The sequence below is a fragment of the Ahaetulla prasina genome, chromosome 1 (assembly GCF_028640845.1).
Source record: "Ahaetulla prasina isolate Xishuangbanna chromosome 1, ASM2864084v1, whole genome shotgun sequence".
NCBI lineage: Eukaryota > Metazoa > Chordata > Lepidosauria > Squamata > Colubridae > Ahaetulla > Ahaetulla prasina.
Genome location: NC_080539.1, coordinates 174,931,745 through 174,957,500, shown reverse-complemented (window position 1 = coordinate 174,957,500; position 25,756 = coordinate 174,931,745). Strand labels below are relative to the sequence as shown.

The following is a 25,756-nucleotide window of genomic DNA, read 5'->3' as shown; positions in this document are numbered from 1 at the left end:
AAAGTTTCCGATCTGAATCTTTAGAGCAGCTGTGAATGGACGGCCACTTCTACGGTGGCAGCAAAATGAGAATTGGGAAAGAAGAGTTTTCATGTGCCAGTCCCACTAAGCATCATGTGCTAGTCCTGCTAAGGTTCACCTCAGGGGTGAAATCCAGCAGATTCTGAAGAATCGGTAGCGGAAATTTTGAGTAGTTCAGAGAACTGGCAAACACCACCTCTGGCTGGCCCCCGAGTGGGATGGAAATGGAGATTTTGCAATATCCTTCTCCTGGAGTGGGGTGGGAATGGAGATTTTGCAGTATCCTTCCCCTGCCACCCCCACCAAGCCACCCCCACCAAGCCACCCTCACAGAACCAGGTAGTAGAAAAAAATTTGGATTTCACCACTGGTTCACCTCCTGGAGCAGCTCAACCAAAATAGTCCTGGTTCAGGGGGTTGCCTCTTGCTTATGGAGCTCACTACGTAGCTTAATCTGCCTCAAACAGTTGTTGTGGGCATAACAATGGGAGATGACCTTTCCTCGTAGTCTCCTTTGATGTCCCAGATGGGATATAAATGCAAAAGGTATTGGAAGGATTTGTCCATTGGGGAAAAAAACCGAGTTGACTGAAATCTATTTGGAAGTTAATACTTCAGTTCAAATAAGGCTGATTCAACAAGAATATCAAAAAGCCAACACTTTATATCTGCTATTAACTAGCAAGGGAACCCCACCAATAGCTGTAAACCATGGGATAGAATTTGGAAACATAATTAAAGTCTTCTAGGGGATGAGATTGCTAAATTCCAGGGGGAAGGGAAGGAGGAGACTCAGGGATAAGATCCATTACATTATGGTTTTAATTTTTTTTTAATCTTAAAAAAGATGCATGTCTATAATCCTTTTCTTTTCTTTTCTTTTCTTTTCTGGCTGAGTCGAGATCAAGGGGCGTGCATAAGAGCACAAACGTGCCTACCGTTCCTGTCCTATTGTTTTAATAATAATAATAATAATAATAATAATAATAATAATAATAATAATAATAATAATAATAATAATAATAATAATAATAATAATAATAATAATAATAATATTTTAATTTGTATACCACCCTTCTCCCAAAGGACTCAGGGCGGTGAACAACCAAATAAAATACAAACTCAAACACATAGAATATTAAAAACAACCCTTAAAAAACTTATTCAATTGGCCAAAAAATTTAAAATACAAATTACACCCTATAAAATTACAGAAATTTAAAACCCATTAAATTAAATTAAAATTTTAACAATCAAGCCAGTCCAGCCATAAATAGGTTTTAAGTTCGCGGCGAAAGGTCCTAAGGTCAGGTTATTGTCGAAGTCCAGGGGGAAGCTCGTTCCACAGGGTAGGAGCCCCCACAGAGAAAGCCCTCCCCCTGGGGGTCACCAGCCGACATTGTTTGGCTGACGGCACCCTAAGGAGTCCCTCTCTGTGGGAACGCACCGGTCGCTGGGAAATAGAGGACGGCAGTAGATGGTCCCGTAAGTTTTCTTTCATTATATACAATCAATATAGTTATTGCATACTTATGCTTATATATATATGCTTATATATTATATAGTTACTTTCATGCTTATGCTTATATATACTGTTGTGACAAAATAAATAAATAAATAAAAATAAATAAGTTGCCAGCGTTCAAACTATTGAAATTAAAACTTGTGGTAGTGAAAAATCACTTAAGCCTTACTCTTTGGTAAAAAACCTGCCAAATACTAGAAAAATGGGCAAGTGTATCGGTGTGTGTGTGTGTGTGTGTGTGGGTGGGTGGGTGGTGACAAATGATAGGCTTCAAAGCAGATGAAAAAGCATCCTTCAGAAGTCTAAATAAAGACCATAACATCACCATCCTCCCAGCATATCACAGTTATCAGGGACAGAACAAAATACATACAAAACCCCCAAATAATTACTGGAAGACAAAGAAAACTACATCCCAGTAAACCCAATACATCCCAGTAAATCCAGTACAGAAACTAGGCAACCTGATCAAAAGAACCTTCAATGACTTCAACCAATAAATGTCCAATCACAAAAGAAGAACAGTAATGAATGAGAAGCAGTGGATCCATTCTCCTATGCTTCTATGCACACCCCAAAATATATAAGCCTGACATATCTCTTCATCCAATTAAAAGGAAGCTTGGATATCTCACAGATGGGAGTAAATATTTCTTCTATTCCCCTTTACAATACCTCTAAAAATATCTGAATACCTATATGAAAGAAGGAAATGATAATGAATACCCACTCAACTTTATCAAGAAGTGTTTGGCCACTTTTGTCAACCCATCCTAGCGCAACCCACACAAGCTGTGAAAAGGCCCACACTATTATACAACAAAAACATCTGAGAAATAATTAGCAGACTATCACAACCAGACAGAATCACTGTAGAACACAAACTAAGTACCGGTAGTCCTTGAGTTACAAATGTAACGGAGCCTGCCAATTACATTCATAACCCAAGGATTTGTTGGAGTGAATCATGTAAAACGAACGTGAAAACTCCCTGCTTTCACCCATACATTTGCTAATTGAATGCACAGGTCGTTATTATTATTATTATTATTATTTAAATTTGTATACCGCCCTTCTCCCGAAGGACTCAGGGCGGTTCACAGCCAGATAAAATAGACAATAATATTACAATATAAATACTATTAAAATACAATTAAAAAACTTATTCAATTGGCCGAAATTAAAATTTAGAATAAATGATTAAAAAACCCATTAAAAAACCCACAAATTTAAAAACTAATCCAGTCCTGCGCAGATAAATAAGTGTGTTTTAAGCTCACGACGGAAGGTTCGGAGGTCCGGGAGTTGACAAAGTCCTGGGGGGAGTTCGTTCCAGAGGGCGGGAGCTCCCACAGAGAAGGCCCTTCCTCTGGGTGTCGCCAGACGACACTGTCTCGCTGACGGCACCCTGAGGAGTCCCTCTCTGTGAGAGCGCACGGGTCGGTGAGAGGTATTCGGTAGCAGTAGGCGGTCCTGTAAATAGCCCGGCCCTATGCCATGGAGCGCTTTGAAGACGTTCACCAGAACCTTGAAGCGCACCCGGAAAGCCACAGGTAGCCAGTGCAGTCTGCGCAGGATAGGTGTCATACGGGAGCCACGAGGGGCTCCCTCTATCACCCACGCAGCCGCATTCTGGACTAACTGAAGCCTCCGGATGCCCCTCAAGGGGAGCCCCATGTAGAGAGCATTGCAGTAATCCAGACGAGACGTCACGAGGGCGTGAGTGACTGTGCACAAGGCATCCCGGTCTAGAAAGGGGTGCAACTGGCGCACCAGGCGAACCTGGTGGAAAGCTCTCCTGGAGACGGCCGTCAGGTGGTCTTCAAAAGACAGCCGTTCATTCAGGAGAACGCCCAGATTGCGCACCCTCTCCATCGGGGCCAGTGACTCGCCCCCAACAGTCAGCCGAGGACTCAGCTGACTGTACCGGGATGCCGGCATCCACAGCCACTCTGTCTTGGAAGGATTGAGCTTGAGCCTGTTTCTCCCCATCCAGACCCGTACGGCTTCCAAACACCGGGACAGCACTTCGATGGCTTCATTGGGGTGGCCCGGTGTGGAAAAGTACAGCTGGGTGTCATCAGCGTACAGCTGGTACCTCACACCGAAGCCACCGATGATCTCACCCAGCGGCTTCATATAGATGTTGAACAGAAGGGGCGAGAGAATCGACCCCTGCGGCACCCCACAAGTGAGGCGTCTCGGGGCCGACCTCTGCCCCCCCGTCAACACCGTCTGCGACCGGTCGGAGAGATAGGAGGAGAACCACCGATAAACGGTGCCTCTCACTCCCAATCCCTCCAACCGGCACAGCAGGATACCATGGTCGATGGTATCAAAAGCCGCTGAGAGGTCTAATAGGACCAGGGCAGAGGAACAACCCCTGTCCCTGGCCCTCCAGAGATCATCCACCAACGCGACCAAAGCCGTCTCAGTGCTGTAACCGGGCCGGAAACCGGACTGGAACGGGTCTAGATAGACAGTTTCATCCAGGTGCAGGGGAAACTGATATGCCACCATACTCTCTACAACCTTCGCCGCGAAGCGAAGGTTGGAGACCGGACGATAATTACCTAAAACAGCCGGGTCCAGGGAAGGCTTCTTGAGGAGGGGCCTCACCACCGCCTCGTGCACACACGAGGTATCTCAGGGTGGAGAAGGCCATGGAGGGGGGGGGCTGGTGCTTCCAACCACCCAAGGCCTCCTCTGACCCATTGAGATACCTACTGCTCCCCCCAATTGCTTCCCCCCATTCTGCTTAACTTGCAAAGATGTATCGAGGTATCTCCTCTCTGCTACAGTTTCTTTGCCTGCTCTTGGCGCTCCAAAAGCGGAGCAGTGAGAACAGAAGGAGAGTGAGATGGGTGTGCTCTGCTTGTCTTTGCTGATTCATTGAGGCTGCTTGCCACTTCTGAAGTGGCAGGCAGCCTCAGTGAGTCTCCCCCAAAGGCTTCCAGTCTCGATGTGCAAAGCATTTGGCATTTACACGATTTTACTGCCTCGAAGCCTAACGTCAGCTTGCAAAGTCTTTTGACGCAGACCTCATCCAGGCCTCAGTTCTATGTGAACAGAGGCCTGGATGAGATTTGTGGCAAAAGTGTTTGTAAATAGAGGAAGCAAAGGCTTCGGCCTTCCCTCTGTTTGCAAAGTCATTTGCTGTGGATGTCATCCAGGCCTCTGTTTGCAGAGAACTGAGACCTAGAGTACAGCAAGATCACACGAGATCTGCTACTGATCTTCCATGATCTCACGGTATTTTAGACCTCAGTTCTCTGCGAATGCACCAAAACAGGCAAAGAAACTGAAGGGTTGCTAGATCTTCACAAGGTAAGTGAGTCTTCACAGGCCCAATGCCTATGGAGAATGGCAGGGATGGGGGAAATGGGCAGGGCAAATGTTGCAGTGCTTCTGCAGCACTGCATTCATAAGGATGAATGACTTCCGTGGGGCTGCAACATTTATAATCTCAGGACTGTGTCATAAGTACTTGGGGGGTTATGTCACAATTTTTAACAGTTGCTAAGTGAACTGTCATAACCTGAGTATTATCTGTAAAACCCAACAAAACATCTTAAAAAAAACCAAAAGACACAGTAGCCCAAGAAAGAAGGTGCTTTGGAGAATAGGTTGACTTTATCTTCTTTATGGCAGTCCCTGAGATATTGGAACACTGCTATCATGTCTCCTTTAGTCCTTCTTTTCATTAAACTAGACATACCCAGTTCCTGCAACCGTTCTTCATATGTTCTAGCCTCCAGTCCCCTAATCATCTTTGTTGCTCTTCTCTGCACTTTTTCTAGAATCTCAACATCTTTTTTACATCGTGGCGACCAAAACTGGGTGCATACACCAAGTGTGGTCTTACCAAGGCATTATAAAGTGGTAATAACACTTATTTCTCTTTTTCTTTATTTATTTGTCAAGCATGTATTAGATAACAGATATAAGTATAAACATGGATATGAACCCAGGAAATGGGTACGAATAAATGGGGATAGTAGGACATGGATGGTAGGCATGCTGGTATGCTTATGAACACCCCTTACCGACCTCTTAGGAATCAGGTGAGCTCCACAGTAGACAGTCTAAGGTTAAAGTTATGGGGGTTAGGGGATGAAACCACAGAGTCAGTTAGTGCATTCCAGGCATTGACCACTCTGTTGCTGAAGTCATATTTTCTGCAATCGAGTTTGGAGTGGTTCACTTTCAGTTTGTATCTATTGTGTGCTTGTGTATTGTTGTGGTTAAAGCTGAAGTAGTCATTGATAGGTAGGACATTGTAGCATATAATTTTATGAGCCACACTTAGGTCATACCGAAAGTGGCGTAGTTCTAAGTTTTCTAAGCCTAGAATTTCAAGTCTGGTGGCATAAGGTATTTTGTTGCAAGCAGAGGAGTGGAGGACTCTTCTTGTGAAATATTTCTGGACACGCTCAATTGTATTAATGTCTGATATGCAGTGCGGGTTCCAGACAGATGAGCTATGTTTGAAAATTGTATGTTCTGGTTAGTAGTGTAATATTACCAGAGATGAAGCTATGCAAGAGTAGGTTTACAACTCTGAATGCCTTTTTGGCGATGTTGTTACAGTGGGCTTTGGCACTTAGATCATTAGATATGAGTACTCCAAGGTCCTTGACAGAGTGAGGGTCATCTACAAGGTCATGTCCACTCAGCTTGTATTTTGTGTTCTGATTCTTTTTACCAATGTGTAAGACAGAGTATTTGCGGTTGAGATTTGGAGTTGCCAATTGTTTGACCATTCCAACACAAAGTCAAGGTCTTTTTGAAGGGTAGCAGCATTGTCAGTGGCGTTAAATAATTTTACATCATTGGCAAAGAGAACTTCACGCGATCTCAAGTCTATCCCTCTGTTCATTCAGGACCGTGTTAAAAGGGACAGTAAGAAAACTTGAACTCGATTACGAGCGTTTGTTATTCTAGGTTACTATAATGAAAAGTATTCCTGGAATCAGATAAAAATTTGGTGGATTTTACAAAATGTTTTGAAAAAGAAGATAAAGTTCCTACCACAATTTTTTCTGTTGGGAATTATTACGGGCTGTACAGTAATTCAGACTAAATTGATTTTAAATCTAATAACAGCAGCAAGATTACTAATAGGACAGTACTGGAAGAAAAAAGAAGTACCTACAATAGAAGAATGGATATTGAAAGTTGCCAAGTTGGCTGAGATGGTGAAAATATCGGCCTTTTTGAAAGACAATACGCAAGAAAGATACTTAAAGGAATGGAAAAAATGGATTGACTATATTCAAAGTAGACATCAGACTAAGAGTTATCAGACTGCCTTTGAATGATTATGATGTATTATTTTTGATTGTTTTTAGGGGAAGTTAGGAATTGATGAGAATTGTAGGAGTATAATTAAGTTGGGACGAAATTTTTTTAGCATATGTTTGTTTTATTTTTAACTATACCTTGTGCTCGTTCCTGGAAGTCGGGGGGGGAGGGGTGTTGTGAAGGGAGGGGAGGGGGGGGAAGGGGGAAAACTTTTTTCTGTACAACTTTTTGAATAAAAAAAGAATATTCCTGGAATCCTTGCTGGCCCTGTTTCTTTAACCTGGTTTACTTTGAAGGACTGACAGGAAAATAGAAAATACCTAATCATTTAGGTGAGATGTTATCAATAAAGTAATTGAAAACCATTGATATGTTAGATAAAGAATACATTAAAATAGATAATGACTTATGAAGTGAGGTTACTATACAATGATCAAACATACTTCTGAATGTGAACATATCTGAAGCTAATTCAAACTCCCATTCTTAGAATTTCTGTAGCTCAAGCAAGGATGCTATTGATGCCATCAACTATTTTAGAACACTGTTTAAAAAAATACCGTATGAGTCCCGAGCAATGCCTCCTTATTTGTTTTATTGGCTATTATTTCTTTTAGTGGCTATTACCTGTTTTATTGTTCTATATTTTCTGACATTTGAACTAGGTTTTTTAACTTAGCTCTTAAGGGGAAACCTAAGTGCAAACAATATGCAAACAATTGATTTTCTTTCCCGGTCCAACAACAAAAGAATCCTATTGGCAGTGGCTGGATTTGCCTTGTCAGCTTTTAAAGTTTGGACTCATTTTTTTATCCTTTCAGCAGTTCAACAAATAAACAAGATTTATAGGTGTTATGAATACTTTCTCTCCTGTAACCATTCTGCCTTTTTTGTAACCTGTGATAACTGATGGCTATTTTTTTCCCCCCAGTTATAACCTAGGGCTGTAACAATAAAGTCTGTCTGACTGGTTTCTGATTAGACAGGATGCCTGGCATTCAGAAGGATGCTGATTGACTATTTTGACTCTGTTCAAAATCCACCTGTCAATTTTAGCCCTTGGCAAGACAACAAAATAACTTTAGAAGTTTTATCTCCCATTGCCCAATGTGGTGACCTTCCTAACCTGGGGTTAGGTGGGTGGACAATAGATTGTTAAAAGAAGGAAGACGTCTCTCCTTAAGGAATGTGCCCTAATGGAGATGTAACCTGGGAGCCAAAGACTGAACGACTCTGGGAATTTATTTCAGTCATAGCAGGGATATGGATTGTTGGTTTGTTACATGACCATCTATTTGGAGACTTTGCCTGATGGTTGACCTGTTGATCTCTAGCGTCAGACTAGGAAACTCCAGCTATTTCCCTCCATGTTGGCTCTAGTGTTAACAAGGATTAGTTTCCAAACTCTTATAATATTACTTCAAAGGTGGGTTTCAGCAGGTTCTGATCAGTTCTGGAGAACCGGTAGTGGAAATTTTGAGTAGTTTGGAGAACCGGTAGTAAAAATTCTGACTGGCCCCGCCCCCATCTATTCTCTGCCTCCCAAGTCCCAGCTGATTGGGAGGAAATGGGGATTTTGCAGTATCCTTCCTTTGGATTGGGGAGGGAATGGAGATTTTACAGTATCCTTCCCCTGCCACACCCACCAAACCACACCCACCAAGACACACCCACAGAACCACTAGTAAAAAAATTTGAACCCAACCACTGTTTTACTTTGCATTTGGCTTGCAACATTTCTGCCAGCAGGGTCTATAAGAGTAGAGCAGGAACTTACACTATCAATAATTAGGTTCTTTTAACAAAATTTAAATAGTGTCATTTGTGGTGTCTGAATGATTAAAATTCATACCATAATAGATCTGGCCTTGAAGGGAAATAATATTAAATCTAACTTCAGCTTTCAAGGTGAGAATGGGGTGTGGTAGGGGCAGGGCTTTTGAGCTTTTCCTTGTTATTAGTGAGTTGTATAATTTCTTTGTTTTGAGGGCAGACACAAATAAAACTAGGTGATGTTATTTATGTGACCCAAGGACAATTGTCTTAAACTCTGTTAGTTTCATTTGCTTTTGAAGACGTTATTAAGCATCCAGATATGCTTAGCAATCTAATGGATGTGGAGTTCAATAGAAATAGTTGCAAGATGGGCTGTATCATAACAGGTAAAGTAGAAGCGTGAAAACCATTTTGGTATAGTCATAAAACACCAGATTAGAAACTGGGAGACTATGAGTTCTAGTCCCACTTTAGGTAAAAAGCCACCTTGGGACAGACCAAAGGAAGGAAACAATGACAATTGAAATAGGCAAAACACTTCTGAAAATTTTGCCAGAAAACGGCAAAGATATGTTCAGGCAATTACAAGAGTTAAACACTGACTCAAAGGCACATACACACAAAGCAGAAACATGCCCCAATAAGCTAGGTCTGAGGATTTTTTATTTATTTTGTCGAGTACATATTAGATAATATATATAAGTATAAGCATGAATTGAATACATAAAGTGAATACAATTAAAGGAACATTAGAATAGAATAGAATAGAATAGAATTTTATTGGCCAAGTGTGATTGGACACACAAGGAATTTGTCTTGGTGCATATGCTCTCAGTGTACATAAAAGAAAAGATACGTTCATCAAGGTACAACATTTACAACACAATTGATGGTCAATATATCAATATAAATCATAAGGATTTATATTGATCATAAGGATAGGACTGGGACGGTAGGCACACTGGTGTTCTTATGCACGCCTCTTACAGACCTCTTAGGAATGGGGTGAGGTCAACAGTAGACAGTATTAGGTTAAAGTTTTTGGGGTTTTGGGATAAGACCACAGAGTCTGGTAGTGCATTCCAGGCATTAACTGAATGCCTGGAATGCTGTTACTGAAGTCATATTTTCTGCAATCGAGTTTGGAACGGTTCACTTTTATTCAATAGAATCTGAGCTCAGGTTTTGGGATAGAAGATGGTCATGTTCTTAATGTAAAAGTTGAGTGGCATCCTCAGCAAACCAGAATAATCCCAAAAATATATCATAGACACGACACCCTTACAAATTTTGTCCTGCTCTCTGACAGAAATATGTAACTTGTGGTATTTGTGTTATAAATTACTCACAGATAAGTTGTCAATTGCTTCTCACTTAGACACTCTTCTGTTCATATATTGTCCCTCCCAACAAGTTTAACCAAAATAAATGCACCTATCAGCTAAAATAGGACCTAAGAGACAAATAATAAAAAGTAAGGAGTTAAACCTACCCTTATGTCTCCTATGAATTATAAAGTTTGTTTGAAAATTCATGACAAAGCCTTGTTTCTTTATTTGTTTGTTTGTTTTTTGCAATTTAGTTGTCCAAATTCTAAGATGTAAAGATTGCTAATTAAGTATTCATAAATTTCTATCAACATACCAAAAATGATATAAATGATCAAGAATATCAAACAACTGTAATCTTAAATAATAATAATTTTAAAATATGCATCTTGTTATTCAGTATTTAATAGTTCTTTTAAATTCACTCTTTACAATTTAAAATCTGTTCAGGGGTAGTACAGGGCCCATGTGTCAAGCAGGTGTGTGAAAGATCATTTTACAAAAGAGGTTAGTAATCCCAAAATCTAGGAGAACTACATTGTTGTTTTTAGTTCCTCATGACAGAAAGGAGAAATATATGGCATGTCTTCTTTTGCTGAAAGACATATGTTATCCTTTTCTCATTTTCTCATTTTGATGTTCTTCTTCAATCTTAACTTTCTTCTCTTCTTTTTAAAAAAAAGTCTACTACCATATTAAGGTTTGAAATGTGATACGTTCATGCTATCAAGCCATATGGCATCAACAATTCATTCCTATAGTAAAGTACTTCCCAACCTGTTGAATTGTCACTGAATTATAGAACCTCCTCCTCCTCCTCCAGCACAACTTACATAAGTTGAACTCTTTCATTTCTTTTTTTTTTTTTGTCATGCATCATACCAAGCCATTAGTAGGTGCTAGGTGCTAAATAAATGGATAAAGCAAATATAATGCTGTGATTGAGTTGCTGGACTTGAGCTATGGCTCAAAATGCTTATTTGAACAGGAAGCTCAGTGTGTTTTCAATAGCACACAGCCTCTTGACACAATCTACCTTGCAGGATTGTTGCTGTGATGATAAAATCTGGAAAGACTGCACATATTTTGCTGAAAAGGTTGGATATAAATGTACAATAATAAATACTTCAAAATCATATCTTTCAGATCATCTTCCAGCATCAAGCATAAATAGTTAAGCTTTCTGAACAGGATAGACAGCGCTAATTAGATGCATAGTTTTAAAGTTAAATTGATTCCTACAACATGTCTACCTACCGAGTCCTTACCAAGGACCTAGGATAGGCAGATATGGATGTTTGATGGAATTAAAGATATCATTGCAGGATGGAAGCTGTTCCAAATAAAGCCGCCTTTTCCAATTGACTGATGGTGAATTTGTCAATGCCCATGATATTCAAGTGGTGCTCTAGTTGTTTTGGGATTGCGCCCAAGGTTGCTGTTGTTGTTATTATTTTATGTTTTTGTCAGATGAGCTTGAAAGGGGAAAATAAAATCCCAGAAGTGGCAAACAGTTTCATGTTCATGGATGTGGCCATGAAATCACTACTCAGTTCAGACCAGCTTGAGAAAATCTTGATCTCTTCTATGGCTCCCTCAGTTTCACATTTCTAACAATCCATTTTATCCATGGCTTTGGTTGGCAATTTTTCCTACCTTACGCGATTCTTGGTAGAAATGAGTGATGAGAAGAGAGTATGGAAGACGACCAATGGAAGCCAAGCATGGAAATGCCACTGTTCGTAATGATGTGGGAAGGAAACATGCAGATGCATGCAGTCGATTAGTTGTGATGGGGAGCAACATGTAAAATGGGCAGGAAGGAAAAGATAAGGACTCATTTGCAGGTAAAATAAATAGCAGAGGGAGCAATGCATGTGGTACATGGAAAAGACAGGAGCACATGTGGAAGGTCAGGCAAATCTTTCACACAGTTTTGTGTTTTTTTTTCAGATACTTACTTATATATTTATTTTACTGCAGAGGGAAAACATTCAGCAGACCTCATTTAGTATTGCCACCCATGTCACACAGGGTACTGTCCCTTTTGATAAAAATGTGCAAATCTGTAACTGGGATTCAGAATTTACTACTCAACACTGCCAGATGTAATGAGATGGCAAAGGTAGCCAGGGGACTAATTCTGGGCACAGGGCCAAGTCAGGCTTGTCATTATCAGCTAACCTTAGGAAGTTTCCTATAGCTTTCACTGTTGCAGACCTTTAGTAAGTTTAATAAAGTGGTGCCCCTGAATTGCACATGCAGATATATGTCATCCCTTCATGTTTGAGTCACAGCAGACCTAGAGATATCTACTTTGCATTAGAAAGTTAACTACAGTTGCTGATAGCAGCCTGAATCTCTGGCTATAGACTATTGGCACAGGAGCGTATTAGTTTATTAGCAGGTATGAATGAATAGATAGATAGATAGATAGATAGATAGATAGATAGATAGATAGATAGATAGATAGATAGATAGATAGATAGATAGATAGATAGATAGATGAGAGAGAGAGAGAGGGATGAGAGATGAGAGAGAGAGAGAGATGATAGATAGATAGATAGATAGATAGATAGATAGATAGATAGATAGATAGATAGATAGATAGACAGACATAGAAATAATAGAATAGAATAGAATAGAATAGAATAGAATAGAATAGAATAGAATAGAATAGAATAGAATTTTATTGGCCAAGTGTGATTGGACACACAAGGAATTTGTCTTGGTGCATATGCTCTCAGTGTACATAAAAGAAAAGATACGTTCATCAAGGTACAACATTTACAACACAATTGATGGTCAGTATATCAATATAAATCATAAGGATTGCTAGCAACAAGTTACAGTCATACAGTCATAAGTGGAAAGAGATTGGTGATGGGAACTATGAGAAGATTAATAGTAGTGCAGATTCAGTAAATAGTTTGACAGTGTTGATGGAATTATTTGTTTAGCAGAGTGATGGCCTTCGGGAAAAAACTGTTCTTGTGTCTAGTTGTTCTGGTGTGCAGTGCTCTATAGCGTTGTTTTGAGGGTAGGAGTTGAAACAGTTTATGTCCTGGATGTGAGGGGTCTGTAAATATTTTCATGGCCCTCTTCTTGATTCGTGCAGTATACAGGTCCTCAATGGAAGGCAGGTTGGTAGCAATTATTTTTTATTTTTTTTTATTTATTATTTATTATTATTATTATTATTTATTTATTTATTTATTATTTAATTATTTATTAGAGATGATAGATGGATAGAGATAGATAGAGATAGAGATAGATAGATAGATGATAGATAGATAGATAGATAGATAGATAGATAGATAGATAGATAGATAGATAGATAGAAAGAAAGGTAGGTAGGTAGGTAGGTAGGTAGATAGATAGATAGATAGATAGATAGATAGATAGATAGATAGATAGATAGATAGATAGATAGATAGATAGATAGATAGATAGATAGATAGATAGATAGATAGATAGATAGATAGATAGATTCCACAGGAATCTAAAGTGCTTAATTTAAAATAAAAACCTTGCATGTATTTATAGTACATGGCTCAGAGGGTTAGAAAATGATGCCCAAAGATGTACATCTTTCCAATGTAGACTCTGTTTAATGAGAACTGACTAGAAGCAGCCATTTTAAAAGGCAACCTCCCTTTATTTATTAAACTAATTTTTCTTGCTTTATTTATTAAACTAATTGCACTGTTTTTCCATTGGGAATTGCATTATCGCTATTATTCCCTAATCTGAATCCTGAGCATCATCTTCAATGTTTTAGTTCAGTAATTGGAGATTCTTCTGGTGCATTATTGCTGCACAATGCATTATTAGCATCATAAACAAAATATTGTGGCTCCTAGATCATAAAAACAGTAGGTAGGTGATGAGAGCACAGAATCTAAAGTGGCATTGCAACATCATTGTTCCAAATATTCTTCTCTCGAAGCCCTCTTTCCATATGTATTTATTAGCAGATTGTTGTTATTAATTTAATGAAAAAAATTAAAAACATCTATTCCAATATGAGTTTGAAGCATGGTGATAGTTTATAAAGATTATTAAGTGCAAATAGAAATACATATTATTTCAACAGGAAGGAAGATAAAGTAGAAATGGTTAGACTGATTGTTCTGTTCAAAGAGGAGAATATATTTAAGATTTTTATTTGGATATCACTTCTGAAATTTGTGCTTGTGATAAAAAAAATGAAACTTTGACTTTGATTATGCTGATTAGATAGATTTGTCATTATAGAAATGGTAAGTTTATACTAATGTGTAAAAGTAAAAAGTTGAGGCTTAGCACTTTGTACTGTGCTAAGAGTCAAAGCCTTTTTCCTTCTTCCCATGTACCTCATTTTTTCTTTCCCCCTTTCTTTTTTCTTCCTTTAATTTCCTATTTTTCTTTTTCTTTGTATTTTATACATTGATAAAACAATAAAAGTCAATGAAGTTCATAAAGTTTCAAGTATACTTTATTAATTCTGTAGGATAGTAGCCAACTAATTGGCTCATAGGCAAATTCCAATAGAATAAATGTAAATTAGTTACAACATATTATCTACCTATGCACAACATGCCATAGTCTAACATGAGATAAATTAGATACCAGGTTTATTGTGACCTCCTCTTACTCTTCCTCCTTTGCTTTTTACTGTACCTAATGCTCTGTGATCTGGACATAGAGATTGGGTGCAAACTGCAACTTATCCCCAAGTACTTTTTTAACTTCGGTATTTTTTATTTTCTCTTTGTTTTTGGTTTCAATTAGCAAACTAAAAAGAAATTAAAAAGAAAAAAATCTCTGAGTTATAATAAAAATAAGAATGGTACTCTCCTCAAGGAAAATGGTACAGCATGAAATGAAGTTTTAAGAATATAATCATTTACCAATATCCACAGCTTTTTTTAACCTACTTATTCCAGCTGCTTGTTTAGTGAATCTATCCTCCTTTGTAAAAATTGATGATACTTGGATGGGGGAACTTATCACAAATGTTGAAAGCCTGCATGCATGCACATTTAAACTGCTGACACTATTTCTTTAGTGTGTTCAAGTTGGCATTTTTGAAGTTTGGAACAGGTTTCTGATTATACCTGGCTCTTTTATATTACTGGTGAAAGCCTTGAAGAGATGGCCTTATGTTTTAATGTTCATTTCCAAGTGCATTGATTTTTACTTAAATACAAAGGAGGGAGGGAGGGAGGGAGGGAGGGAAGGAAGGAAGGAAGGAAGGAAGGAGGGAGGGAGGGAGGGAGGGAAGGAAGGAAGGAAGGAAGGAAGGAAGGAAGGAAGGAAGGAAGGAAGGAAGGAAGGAAGGAAGGAAGGAAGGGTGGATTACTGCTGGGAATTAAGAGGGTTTTTTTTGAAATTATCACTATTCTTAGCTTCTCCAGCCCCTCACTTCCAATTGCTTCACAGCAGTGATTGTCAAGGAATATATCTATATTTAGGACACAATTGAATCTCTCCTTATAACAGGGCTGGAACAAAATAGGGCAGGTGTATGATTGCTTGTGTATTCTTCAAGAGACAGAACACACATTCTGCCAGAGAGAAGTTCCCTGAAGATGGGTTCCAGTATGAGATTGAAATCTCAGAAGACAAAAACTCTGGTCTGGCTGATCAACCCAGATTGGAGCCTACAGACAGAATACCCATACAGTAGTAGTATATAACTCATCATTTTCTTATATTTTGACAATATCATTATTTATATTTGGTAACTATTTGCTTAAAGCACATCTTTGAAAAACCTGCATACTTACAGTCAGTTGAGGTCCTATCATCATATTCAGGTCAAACATAATAGGCGGTTTTGCTAAAGGATGAATTTGTTTAAATTATATGCTCAAATGACTTTGTTGTCTTTCTTTAGAAGTTATGTTTTATCAGGAAAATGTTCAGGACAATTACTGAAGCCCTAAATATGGGGTTTGTGTCTTGTTCTTTTCTAGCCTGTAGAAATACTACATAGCTGGTGCTGGTTTTGGAAGGCATTGCATTATAAAACACAGTGATAACAGGATGGATAGTCATGAAGTTCTGGAAGGCAATTAATCTTAATCAGCTAGCAAGTCATATGAAGATCTTGCTAAACACTAATTCGTGCTGTGGTCATCATCTCCTTCCTCAACTATAGAAACTTAGTTTTTTTTTCCCCCTTCTGCAATTTCTTATTAAATCTCAATCCTCCTCCTTTTTCAAAATAGTCTGCCAATGCTATCAAAACCACAAATTCATGGTTTCTTCTTACTGTTCAAACGTGGAGGAAAATCCAGTGCTATCATAGCAGCTTTCCACTTGCTCCATGGACTCCCCCCCCCTCCCGCTTTCATCTACCCTCAGAATCTGGTCTGAAGCTTTGAAGACACACCCCAATCCCATCCAAAACAAATTTAGAAGACAATACAAAGGAATTGAAGCCATCTTCTGTCTTGGCTCAAGCCCAAATATGTACATGTTAATAAATCATTAGGTTCCCCTGTGAATTTCATGCTTTCTGAAGTAGCCCCTTCTTGTGTGTTTTTGCTACTATGCAAAGGACTGTGTATTCCAAGAATTCATTAAAAAGTATGTGTTGAATGTGACTTCATAATTTATTTTTTAAAATAAAGTACATGATATTATTTCTTACACACACACACACACACAAACACGTACCATCCTGCTCCCAGGCATGGGAAAACAGGAGAAAGAAGAGGAAAACAAATTGGTGGACTGGGTGGAGAAGAAACAGATTGACAGCAAAGCTATCCTTCCATAACAGGAAGCAGGGCTGCATATAGTAAATGAAACAACAATTAATTGTGAATTAGTTTTATGACATCCAGCCACTGTATGATCCAGACAGCAGACCAGTTTTGGAAGGCAATATTTATGAACCAAAGACAATTTATTTGACCCATATGTTGAAGCGGTATTTGGTTTTTCTAAACCCACTGTCTGTATGACAGATTGTGGAAATGCTACTGAGATAACCATGTCTGCACTGATTTAAGGCAATGTAAAAGTTCAAAATTGTTCATTCACATGTGAAACATTATAAAACAATGCTGGAGAATACAAAGGATAAACATAGAAGGGTGATCCATTCCTTCAGAATAAGAGAAGGACTTCACTGGTAAATCAAAGATGAACAAAGCATCTTTTATAATACCAAATGTCTATGGAGATTCTCAGTCATCCAGATCATGGTTGTCTCAAAGATGCTTTTTCAAGAGGGAACTGGACTTTCTGGTTTTCTTTGAAGACGTTTCGCTTCTCATCCAAGAAGCGAAACATCTTCAAAGAAAAACCAGAAAGTCCAATTCCCTCTTGAAAAAGCACCTTTGGGAGTTTTCAATATCACTTTAAATTTTGAATTACAGATTATAATCCTATAGCAGCAACACAATATACAGTCCTCAAATTATGGTGCAGGAAGATGTGTGTGGCCCAAAGACATGTGCTAGGAATCTAATAATTCAAAATTAATGCCAAAGGATTAATTGGCTGGTTAATTAATGGAAAAAACAAAACCCAGCAACAAATAACTCGGAGACAGAAGGAGTTCACACAGATGGATGAGCAAGCAGCAAAATGCCAGATGAAACCCAAAACTGATAACCACAAGGTTATAAAACAGAATGTTAACCAAGCAAACACATTGTTGATCTCTAAATTATCCATTCCACCTTGTGGAGGAGTTGGAGGCATTATGTTGTCATTGTCGTTGTTTTTGTTTTATTTAGAATGCACATTCAGAAGATTTAACCAATTCGAAAGAAAAAGAATACAGAGAAAATATAAGCAGCATGATAAGCAACAGAATGTTTTAAAATATGCAGGAATTCTGCATTTAATATCCAGAATTACCAAATGTGCTTTTCTTGATGGATATTTTATAGCCCACAATTCAGAGAGACAGTCAGAGATCAAGTGTTGGCACCTCAGCTGGATTCCACTATATTGTGTGGAATATCTTTCTTGGCCCTCTTTTGCAGGGCCAGGCCAATACTAAGGGAGGCGGGAGAGGGCAGAGGAAAGAATTTCTTTGGCAAGCCACAATTGCAAATCTAATGAAAGTCTGCTCTCACTGTATCCTATGAGAGCCAAAACAGTGAGCAAGCAATTGTAATTGTAAGCATGGCATCCATCTACTGTATCATTTCTCACCATTAAAATAAGAGATTGAGATGGATAAAATTGGTTTGATGGCAACAGCACTGAATACTTGGAGCATGTTGCCAAAATCCATGGACTGGTTTCAGAGTTTGTATTTACTGATTCGGATAACTGGTTCTAATGAAGAAAAAATGCTGTGAGTGCAAAAAAGCATTGTGCAAAATACTCCAACTCAATATAATAAGGAGTAGAGCTGTGGAAGTGGGTGATTGGATTTAGGGAAACCTTTGGTTAACTCCATCAAGAAAGGGACCAGCTCTGACACAACCAACTTAATGGGTTAGCACCAACATGAATGAGAGGCTTCAGTATGAAGTTTGATACCTTTTCTGATGTTTGGGGGGGGGCTCTCAGAGTCAACTATAACTTCAATTCCATAGGTGGAGAGCTCTAAAGGGAAAATTGAGTTGTGTGGTGATGTATCTGAAATTAACACGAGTAGTCAGACAATGAAATCAATCAGCTCATGTTTCCTGCCTATCTGAGCTCTTTTGGGATAATAGGGCTAGCATTAGTTTGGACTTTACTCACATTCTCAGTTCTTAGCTTCTATAGAATGGAGTGGAGTGGAGTGGAATGGAATAGAATAGAACAGGACAGGACAGGACAGGACAGGACAGGACAGGACAGGACAGAACAGAATAGAATAGAATTCTTTATTGTCAAGTATGATCAGACACACAAGAAATTCATCTCTGGTGCATATGCTTACAGTATATGGTGCATATGCTTACATATAAACAGCACGTAATAGGTCATAGGCAGAGGTGGATTTCAGCAGGTTCTGACCAGTTCTGGAGAACTGGTAGTGGAAATTTTCAGAGAACTGGTAAATACCACCTCTGACTGGCCCCGCTCCATCAAGTCTCTGCCTCCTGAGTCCCAGCTGATTGGGAGGAAATGGGGATTTTGCAATATCCTTCCCCTGGAGTGGGGAGGGAATGGAGATTTTATAGTATCCTTCCCCTGCCACCCCCACCAAGCCACCCCCACCAAGGCATATCACACCTACCAAGCCATGCCCACAGAACCGGTAGTAAAAAAACTTGAATCCCACCACTGATCATAGGTCATAATCATAATTATAATCAATCATAAGTTACAAACAATAGTTGGCAAAACATAAGAAACCAATAGGAGAAGATTGTAGGAAGATTGGAAGATGAGAAGTCAGACAGTGCTGTGGGAATTAAATGTTCAGCAGGGTGATTGCATGGGGTGCGGGTAAATACTGTCTTTATGTCTGATTGTTTTGGAACTCAATGCTCTGTAGTGGCACCCAGAGGGGAGAAGTTGAAATAGAATAGAATAGAATAGAATAGAATAGAATAGAATAGAATAGAATAGAATAGAATAGAATAGAATTTATTGGCCAAGTATGATTGGACACACAAGGAATTTGTCTTGGTGCATATGCTCTCAGTGTACATAAAAGAAAAAATACCTTCATCAAGGTACAACATTTACAACACAAATGATGGTCATACGGTACAATTTAATCCTTAATGATAGCAACAAAAAGTTAGTCATACAGTCATAAGTGGAAAGAGATTGGTGATGGAAACGATGAGAACATTAATAGTAGTGTAGATTTAGTAAATATTTTGACAGTGTTGAGGGAATTATTTGTTTAGCAGAGTGATGGCGTTCAGGAAAAAACTGTTCTTGTGTCTAGTTGTTCTGGTGTGTAGTGCTCTATAGTGTCGTTTTGATGGTAGGAGTTGAAACAGTTTATGTCCAGGATGTGAGGGATCTGTAAATATTTTCACGGCCCTCTTCTTGATTCGTGCAGTATACAGGTCCTCAATGGAAGGCAGGTTGGTAGCAATTATTTTTTCTGCAGTTCTAATTATCCTCTGAAGTCTGTGTCTTTCTTGTTGGGTTGCAGAACCAAACCAGACAGTTATAGAGATGCAAATGACAGACTCAATAATTCCTCTGTAGAACTGGATCAGTAGCTCCTTGGGCAGTTTGAGCTTTCTGAGTTGGCACAGAAAGAACAGTCTTTGTTGTCCTTTTTTGATGATGTTTTTGATGTTAACTGTCCATTTTAGATCTTGTGGTATGATAGAACCTAGAAATTTGAAGGTTTCTACTGTTGATACTGTGTTGTCAAGTATTGTGAGAGGTGGAAGTATGGAAGGGTTTCTCCTAAAGTCTACCACCATTTCTATGGTTTTGAGTGTGTTCAGTTCCAGATTGTTTTGGTCGCACCACAAGGCTAGTCGTTCGAACTCATGTCTATATGCGGATTCGTCATTGTCTCGAATGAGACCAATCACTGTTGTGTCATCTGCAAACTGCAGTAATTTAACATATGGATTGTTGGAGATGCAGTCATTCGTATACAGAGAGAAGAGAAGTGGGGAGAGCATACAGCTTTGGGGGCCCCTGTGCTAATTTTACAGGTATCTGATGTGATCCTGCTTAGCTTCACCTGCTGCTTCCTGCTTGTTAGGAAGCTTGTGATCCACTTACAAGTCTGTTCAGGTACTTGTAGCTGGTTTAGCTTAGTTAGAAGAGTGTCTGGAATGATGGTATTGAATGCTGAACTAAAGTCTACAAAGTGGACCCTTACATAGGTCTTTGGAGATTCAAGATGTTTTAAGATGTAGTGCAGAGCCATATTAACAGCATCATCTGTTGATCTATTTGCTCGGTATGCAAATTGCAAGGGGTCTAACAGCGGATCCGTGATGGTTTTCAGGTAGGAAAGCACTAGCTTTTCAAAGGTTTTCATGACTACAGATGTTAAAGCAACTGGTCTGTAGTCATTCAGTTCCTTGATGGTGGGCTTCTTCGGCACTGGGATGATGGTAGAGCATTTGAAGCAAGAAGGAACATAGCACATCTCTAGTGATTTATTGAAGATATGGGTTAAGCAAGAAGGAGTTATCTTGTCTGGGCCTGGAGCTTTTCCTGGCTATTGTCTGTGAAATAGGTCCTGCACTTCCTTTTCTGTGATCACTAGGGGTTGTGAACCCAATGGGATGGGGTCAGTTGTAGGAGGCTTGGCTTTTGTTGGTGTGTCTGAGATGGGGGTTATGGAAATAGGTTATGTTTAAGATGTGAGGGTTTTATAGACATTTTCTCAGCCCTCTTTCTGGTTTGTACAGTCTATACTCTTTAATATGGTCATCCATAAGTCTTAACTATCCTCTCTTGGGCTAATGGAAACTTGCCTTTGTGTCCTGATTCTGTCGACACAACTGAGAACTCCATTTGCCTCTCAGAAATCTAAATATGGACTCAAATATTTGAATTCTGCATGATTAGGAGAGGCTTATGCTTTAAAAATAATAATAAGTAGGTGACTGTCTGGCATCCAGTCACTGTACCCAACTAGTATTGCTCTAAGAAAAAGAAGAATGGGATGGAAAGGCGACAAACTAGTATTTCTCTATACTAGTTTCTCTGCAGTCTGTTTCTGTTGCCTATTGTGTCCTTCTGCTGCCTCCCCTAATTAATTGGCACAGAGTATTGTCCTCAATTCATAATCATGACCCAACCATTTTCTGTCATTGATAAGGAGGTTCTTAGCAGTGGTAAATTTGTCCACCCTAGGAAACTAATGACAGAAGAGCTATGTATACCATTCAGAAAGATAAATTAGATTTCATTCTTCTGAGCTCTCATTAAAAGAAAGAAATATTTGCTATGAGTCCTCCGGGAGAAGGGCGGTATAAAAATCGAAATAAATAAATAAATAAATAAATAAATAAAATCAATCTGACACCCCAAAACCCATCTAGAGCAAGTCAGAAGGACTAGGACAGAGGTGGGTTTCAGCAGGTTCTGACCAGTTCTGGAGAACTGGTAGCGGAAATTCTGAGCAGTTCGGAGAACCGATAGTAAAAATTCTGACTGGCCCTGCCCCATCTATTCTCTGCCTCCCGAGTCCCAGCTGATGAGGAGGAAATGGGGATTTTTGCAGTAAATTTCCCTGGAGTGGGGTGAGAATGGAGATTTTACAGTATCCTTTCCCTGCCATGCTCACCAAGCCACACCCAAGCCATGCCACACCCACCAAGTCACAACCACAGAACCGGTAGTAAAAAACTTTGAAACCCACCACTGGACCAGGATTACTGAGCAGTTGCACCAACTTTCTTGGCGTCATGAGATCAGAGACAGTATTGTCTGGACAAAGTAGAAATGTAAAGAAAAATGGTGTCCCCGCTATTTTCATTTTGTTCTACCAGAAAAATCAGGCAGCTTCAGGTATGCTGAAGTTTTCCCCTTGTATTCTATGGACTGATCTTTTTGTTTTTCAAGCTGAATTTTGAAGAAAGGTTGGCATAAAAGTCTTGCCTCCTAGCTTATCTAAGAAGATGGACTCAAGATGGACAAAAAAAGATTCTCCTCTTGGGTATTCTGATGTTTTATTTCTTGCTGAGGAGGAAATATTCAAAGTGCTGGTTATTATCTTTCAGGCTTTTTATGGCACGCATGAGGAAACTAAGATGATGCCTTGCTAAAATTGAATCTGCCTGTGTGGCCTGGTCAGTAACAGAGATCCTGCTATTGGTCCCCTCCTTGTGAAGTTCATGGTCTGTGGGCCAGGCAAGAGACCTTCCCATGGATGGTCTCCATTTGAGATGGTCACCTACCCCAGGAGGAATGGACCGAACTGCAGTATTCCTGTCCTTTGGCATCCTGAAAATCAGTCAGAGCAACCTTGGCCTCTTTGCTTAAATGAATGCCATCTATAACGTGCTAATTTTTATGGATGACTTTTAAAAATGATTTACATCTGAATTTTAATGTCTTGACTTTGTGGGACCCCAGTCAGAATCTGCTGGGATTATGATGGGGGCTATACATGAATTAATAAATAGAGTAGTTACCCTCACAAGGAAGAGAACAATGAATAGCAGGGACAATCATTTCGACAATAGCCTCAACATGTTGCTCTCACGCCAGGCTCAGTGGTTTCTTTTTATATATATGATCTCCCTCCTGCTTAAATGCAAGCTCTAATCAAAGGTTCTTCCTACAGGCATTCAGAGATGCCTATCCAGTTGCAAGGTCAGACATTCTGTTCTCAGCCTGCAGATGTTGTAATATAATTCTTTTAGTAGACCAAAACCACATCACACAGTAAAACTCTTGTGACCTTGACTATCTGCATTTACTTTTAAAAATGTAATTCAAGCATTTCGGCCTACATTAGAAACATAATGGAGGTTCATAGGAATGCATCTGTTGCATTGCATCCAGTATCGCATGAGTTAAATATTTGTATTTGAGTTTTTAAATTGTAATGAAAGCCAAGTGTAAACCTCATGCCTTCTTCCCACTCCTTTATTTGCTTTATTTGCCACAAAAGAGTGAAGATTTGAGGACAAAGGGGCTTTTCTAGTCGATTCTTCCAGATGAAGGAGGACTCACTTCTGTCTTGTAGGTCAGTGTTTCTCAACCTCTGTGAGAAAGGGCCTCTGTGGCTCAGACTGGTAAGACAGTCTGTTATTAACAGCAGCTGCCTGCAATTACTGCAGGTTCAAGCCCCACTAGGCCCAAGGTTGACTCAGCCTTCCATCCTTTATAAGGTAGGTAAAATGAGGACCTAGATTGTTGGGGGCAATAAAAGTTGACTTTGTATATAATATATAAATGGATGAAGACTATTGCTAACATAGTGTAAGCCGCCCTGAGTCTTCGGAGAAGGGCGGGATATAAATGCACAAAAAAAAACCCTCAGCTATTTCAAGTGGTGAGGGCTCCAACTCCCAGAATTCCTCAGCCAGCATGGGAATTCTGGGAATTGGAGTCCATTCCTCTTAAAGTTGCTGAAGTTGAGAAACGCTGCTGAAAACTATCAAGGATTGTATGCAAAACTTGTTTTTGTCCTTCTGATGCTTCCAATGTTTGACGGTTTCCCCAACTTGACACTTTTCAAATCCGTAGATGTCAGTTCCCAGGTAGCTGGATGAAAAACTGGAGCTGAAGCTCAGACTTCTAGGTAGCCCAACCCAATTTAGGCTGAAATGTGAAAAAGGAGAAGCTGATTTCATAAACATCAAATGCATTTCACAAAGAAGACAAACACTAAAGCAGAAGTGTGAAAATTTTTGCCAGTCTGATTTTCATTGCAAAATAGCAATGACCAAAATATGCTCTCTTTTTTTCCTTCTTTACCAAGGCAAACAGGATAAAACAGATGATTCCCCAAATTATCTCGGTTACTTACACTGAAAAAGAGAATGGTGTTCTGTCTGGTAGCATCCTCTCCCCAAAGGGCTGCCATATTCAAGTCCACTGTATGATAATATTCATTCATACAAGGGCCGTGATAGCTCAGGCTGTAAGAAGCCTGTTATTAGAACACAGCAGCCTGCAATTACTGCAGGTTCAAGCCTGGCCCAAGGTTGACTCAGCCTTCCATCCTTTATAAGGTAGGTAAAATGAGGACCCAGATTGTTGGGGGGGCAATAATTTGACTTTGTAAATATACAAATAGAATGAGACTATTGCCTTATACACTGTAAGCCGCCCTGAGTCTTCGGAGAAGGGCGGGGTATAAATGTAAATTAAAAAAAAAAGTGGACTTGAATAACCTGTCTGGAACCCATAACCTGTCTGGAACCCATACCACCATCTCTGACATTAATACAATTGAACGAGTCCAGAAATATTTTACAAGAAGAGTTCTCCGCTCCTCTGAAAACAACAAAATACCTTATACCACCAGACTTGAAATCCTGGGATTAGAAAACTTAGAACTCCGCCGACTCTGACATGACCTGTGTTTAACACACAGAATCATCCATTGCAATGTCCTTCCTGTTAAAGACTACTTCAGCTTCAATTGCAATAACACAAGAGCAAACAATAGATTCAAACTTAATGTTAACCGCTTCAATCTTGATTGCAGAAAATATGACTTCAGTAACAGAGTTGTTAACGCTTGGAGCACACTACCTGACTCTGTGGTCTCTTCTCAAAATCCCAAAAGCTTTAACCTAAAACTCTCTACTATTGACCTCACCCCATTCCTAAGAGGACTATAAGAGGCGTGCATAAGAGCACAAAAGTGCCTACCGTTCCTGTCCTATTGTTTTCTTTCGTTATATGTGCTTGTATATAATGTTGTGACAAAAAGAATTAATAATAATATGTGTGGGAAGAAAGCAATGCAAATCTGGAACATGCCTATCCTGTTTGGCTCCTGCACTTTTTCAGACAAGATTTCACTTTTTTCATAAGTGACCTCTGGCTAACAACAACAACAACAACAACAACAACAACAACGCCTGTTGTATCCAGTCTTTTTTCTTGCATAACTGACTCTCTTAATTTTTCAGAACCAATAAATCTTTAGGCCTCCTTTCTCTGTATGAGTAAAGTGATACCTGAACAAATCACTGTTTTTCACTAGCATTGCTAGGAAGTGAGAGTCCTCGAGAGACCAAGCAAAGGTGTTTACGCTCTTAATTTACCTGAAACATTTAAAGCATGTGCAGACCAAACCATGGAGATTCTAGTAAGGTCCTATTACAAAGTCACTCTTTGTAGCTTAGCAAGTCCAATGTTAGGGGCACTGTAATTAGTGTGCACTTTAATGGATCAGGTCCAAAGAGCCCATCCTTCACCTCAGAGTTATTGTTGTTCTAAAGGCTGATGGAAAAAGCAG

The 25,756-nt window shown here is 39.3% G+C and overlaps 1 long non-coding RNA gene across 1 annotated transcript in view; it reads left to right on the top strand.

The window, feature by feature from the left end:
* Positions 1–4,582: 4,582 nt before the first annotated feature.
* Positions 4,583–25,756, top strand: part of LOC131197757 (uncharacterized) — a 94,636-nt gene continuing 73,462 nt past the window's right edge. The window contains exon 1 of the long non-coding RNA XR_009155024.1: positions 4,583–4,873. This is a non-coding gene — a long non-coding RNA (uncharacterized LOC131197757). The remainder of the gene's footprint in view (positions 4,874–25,756) is intronic.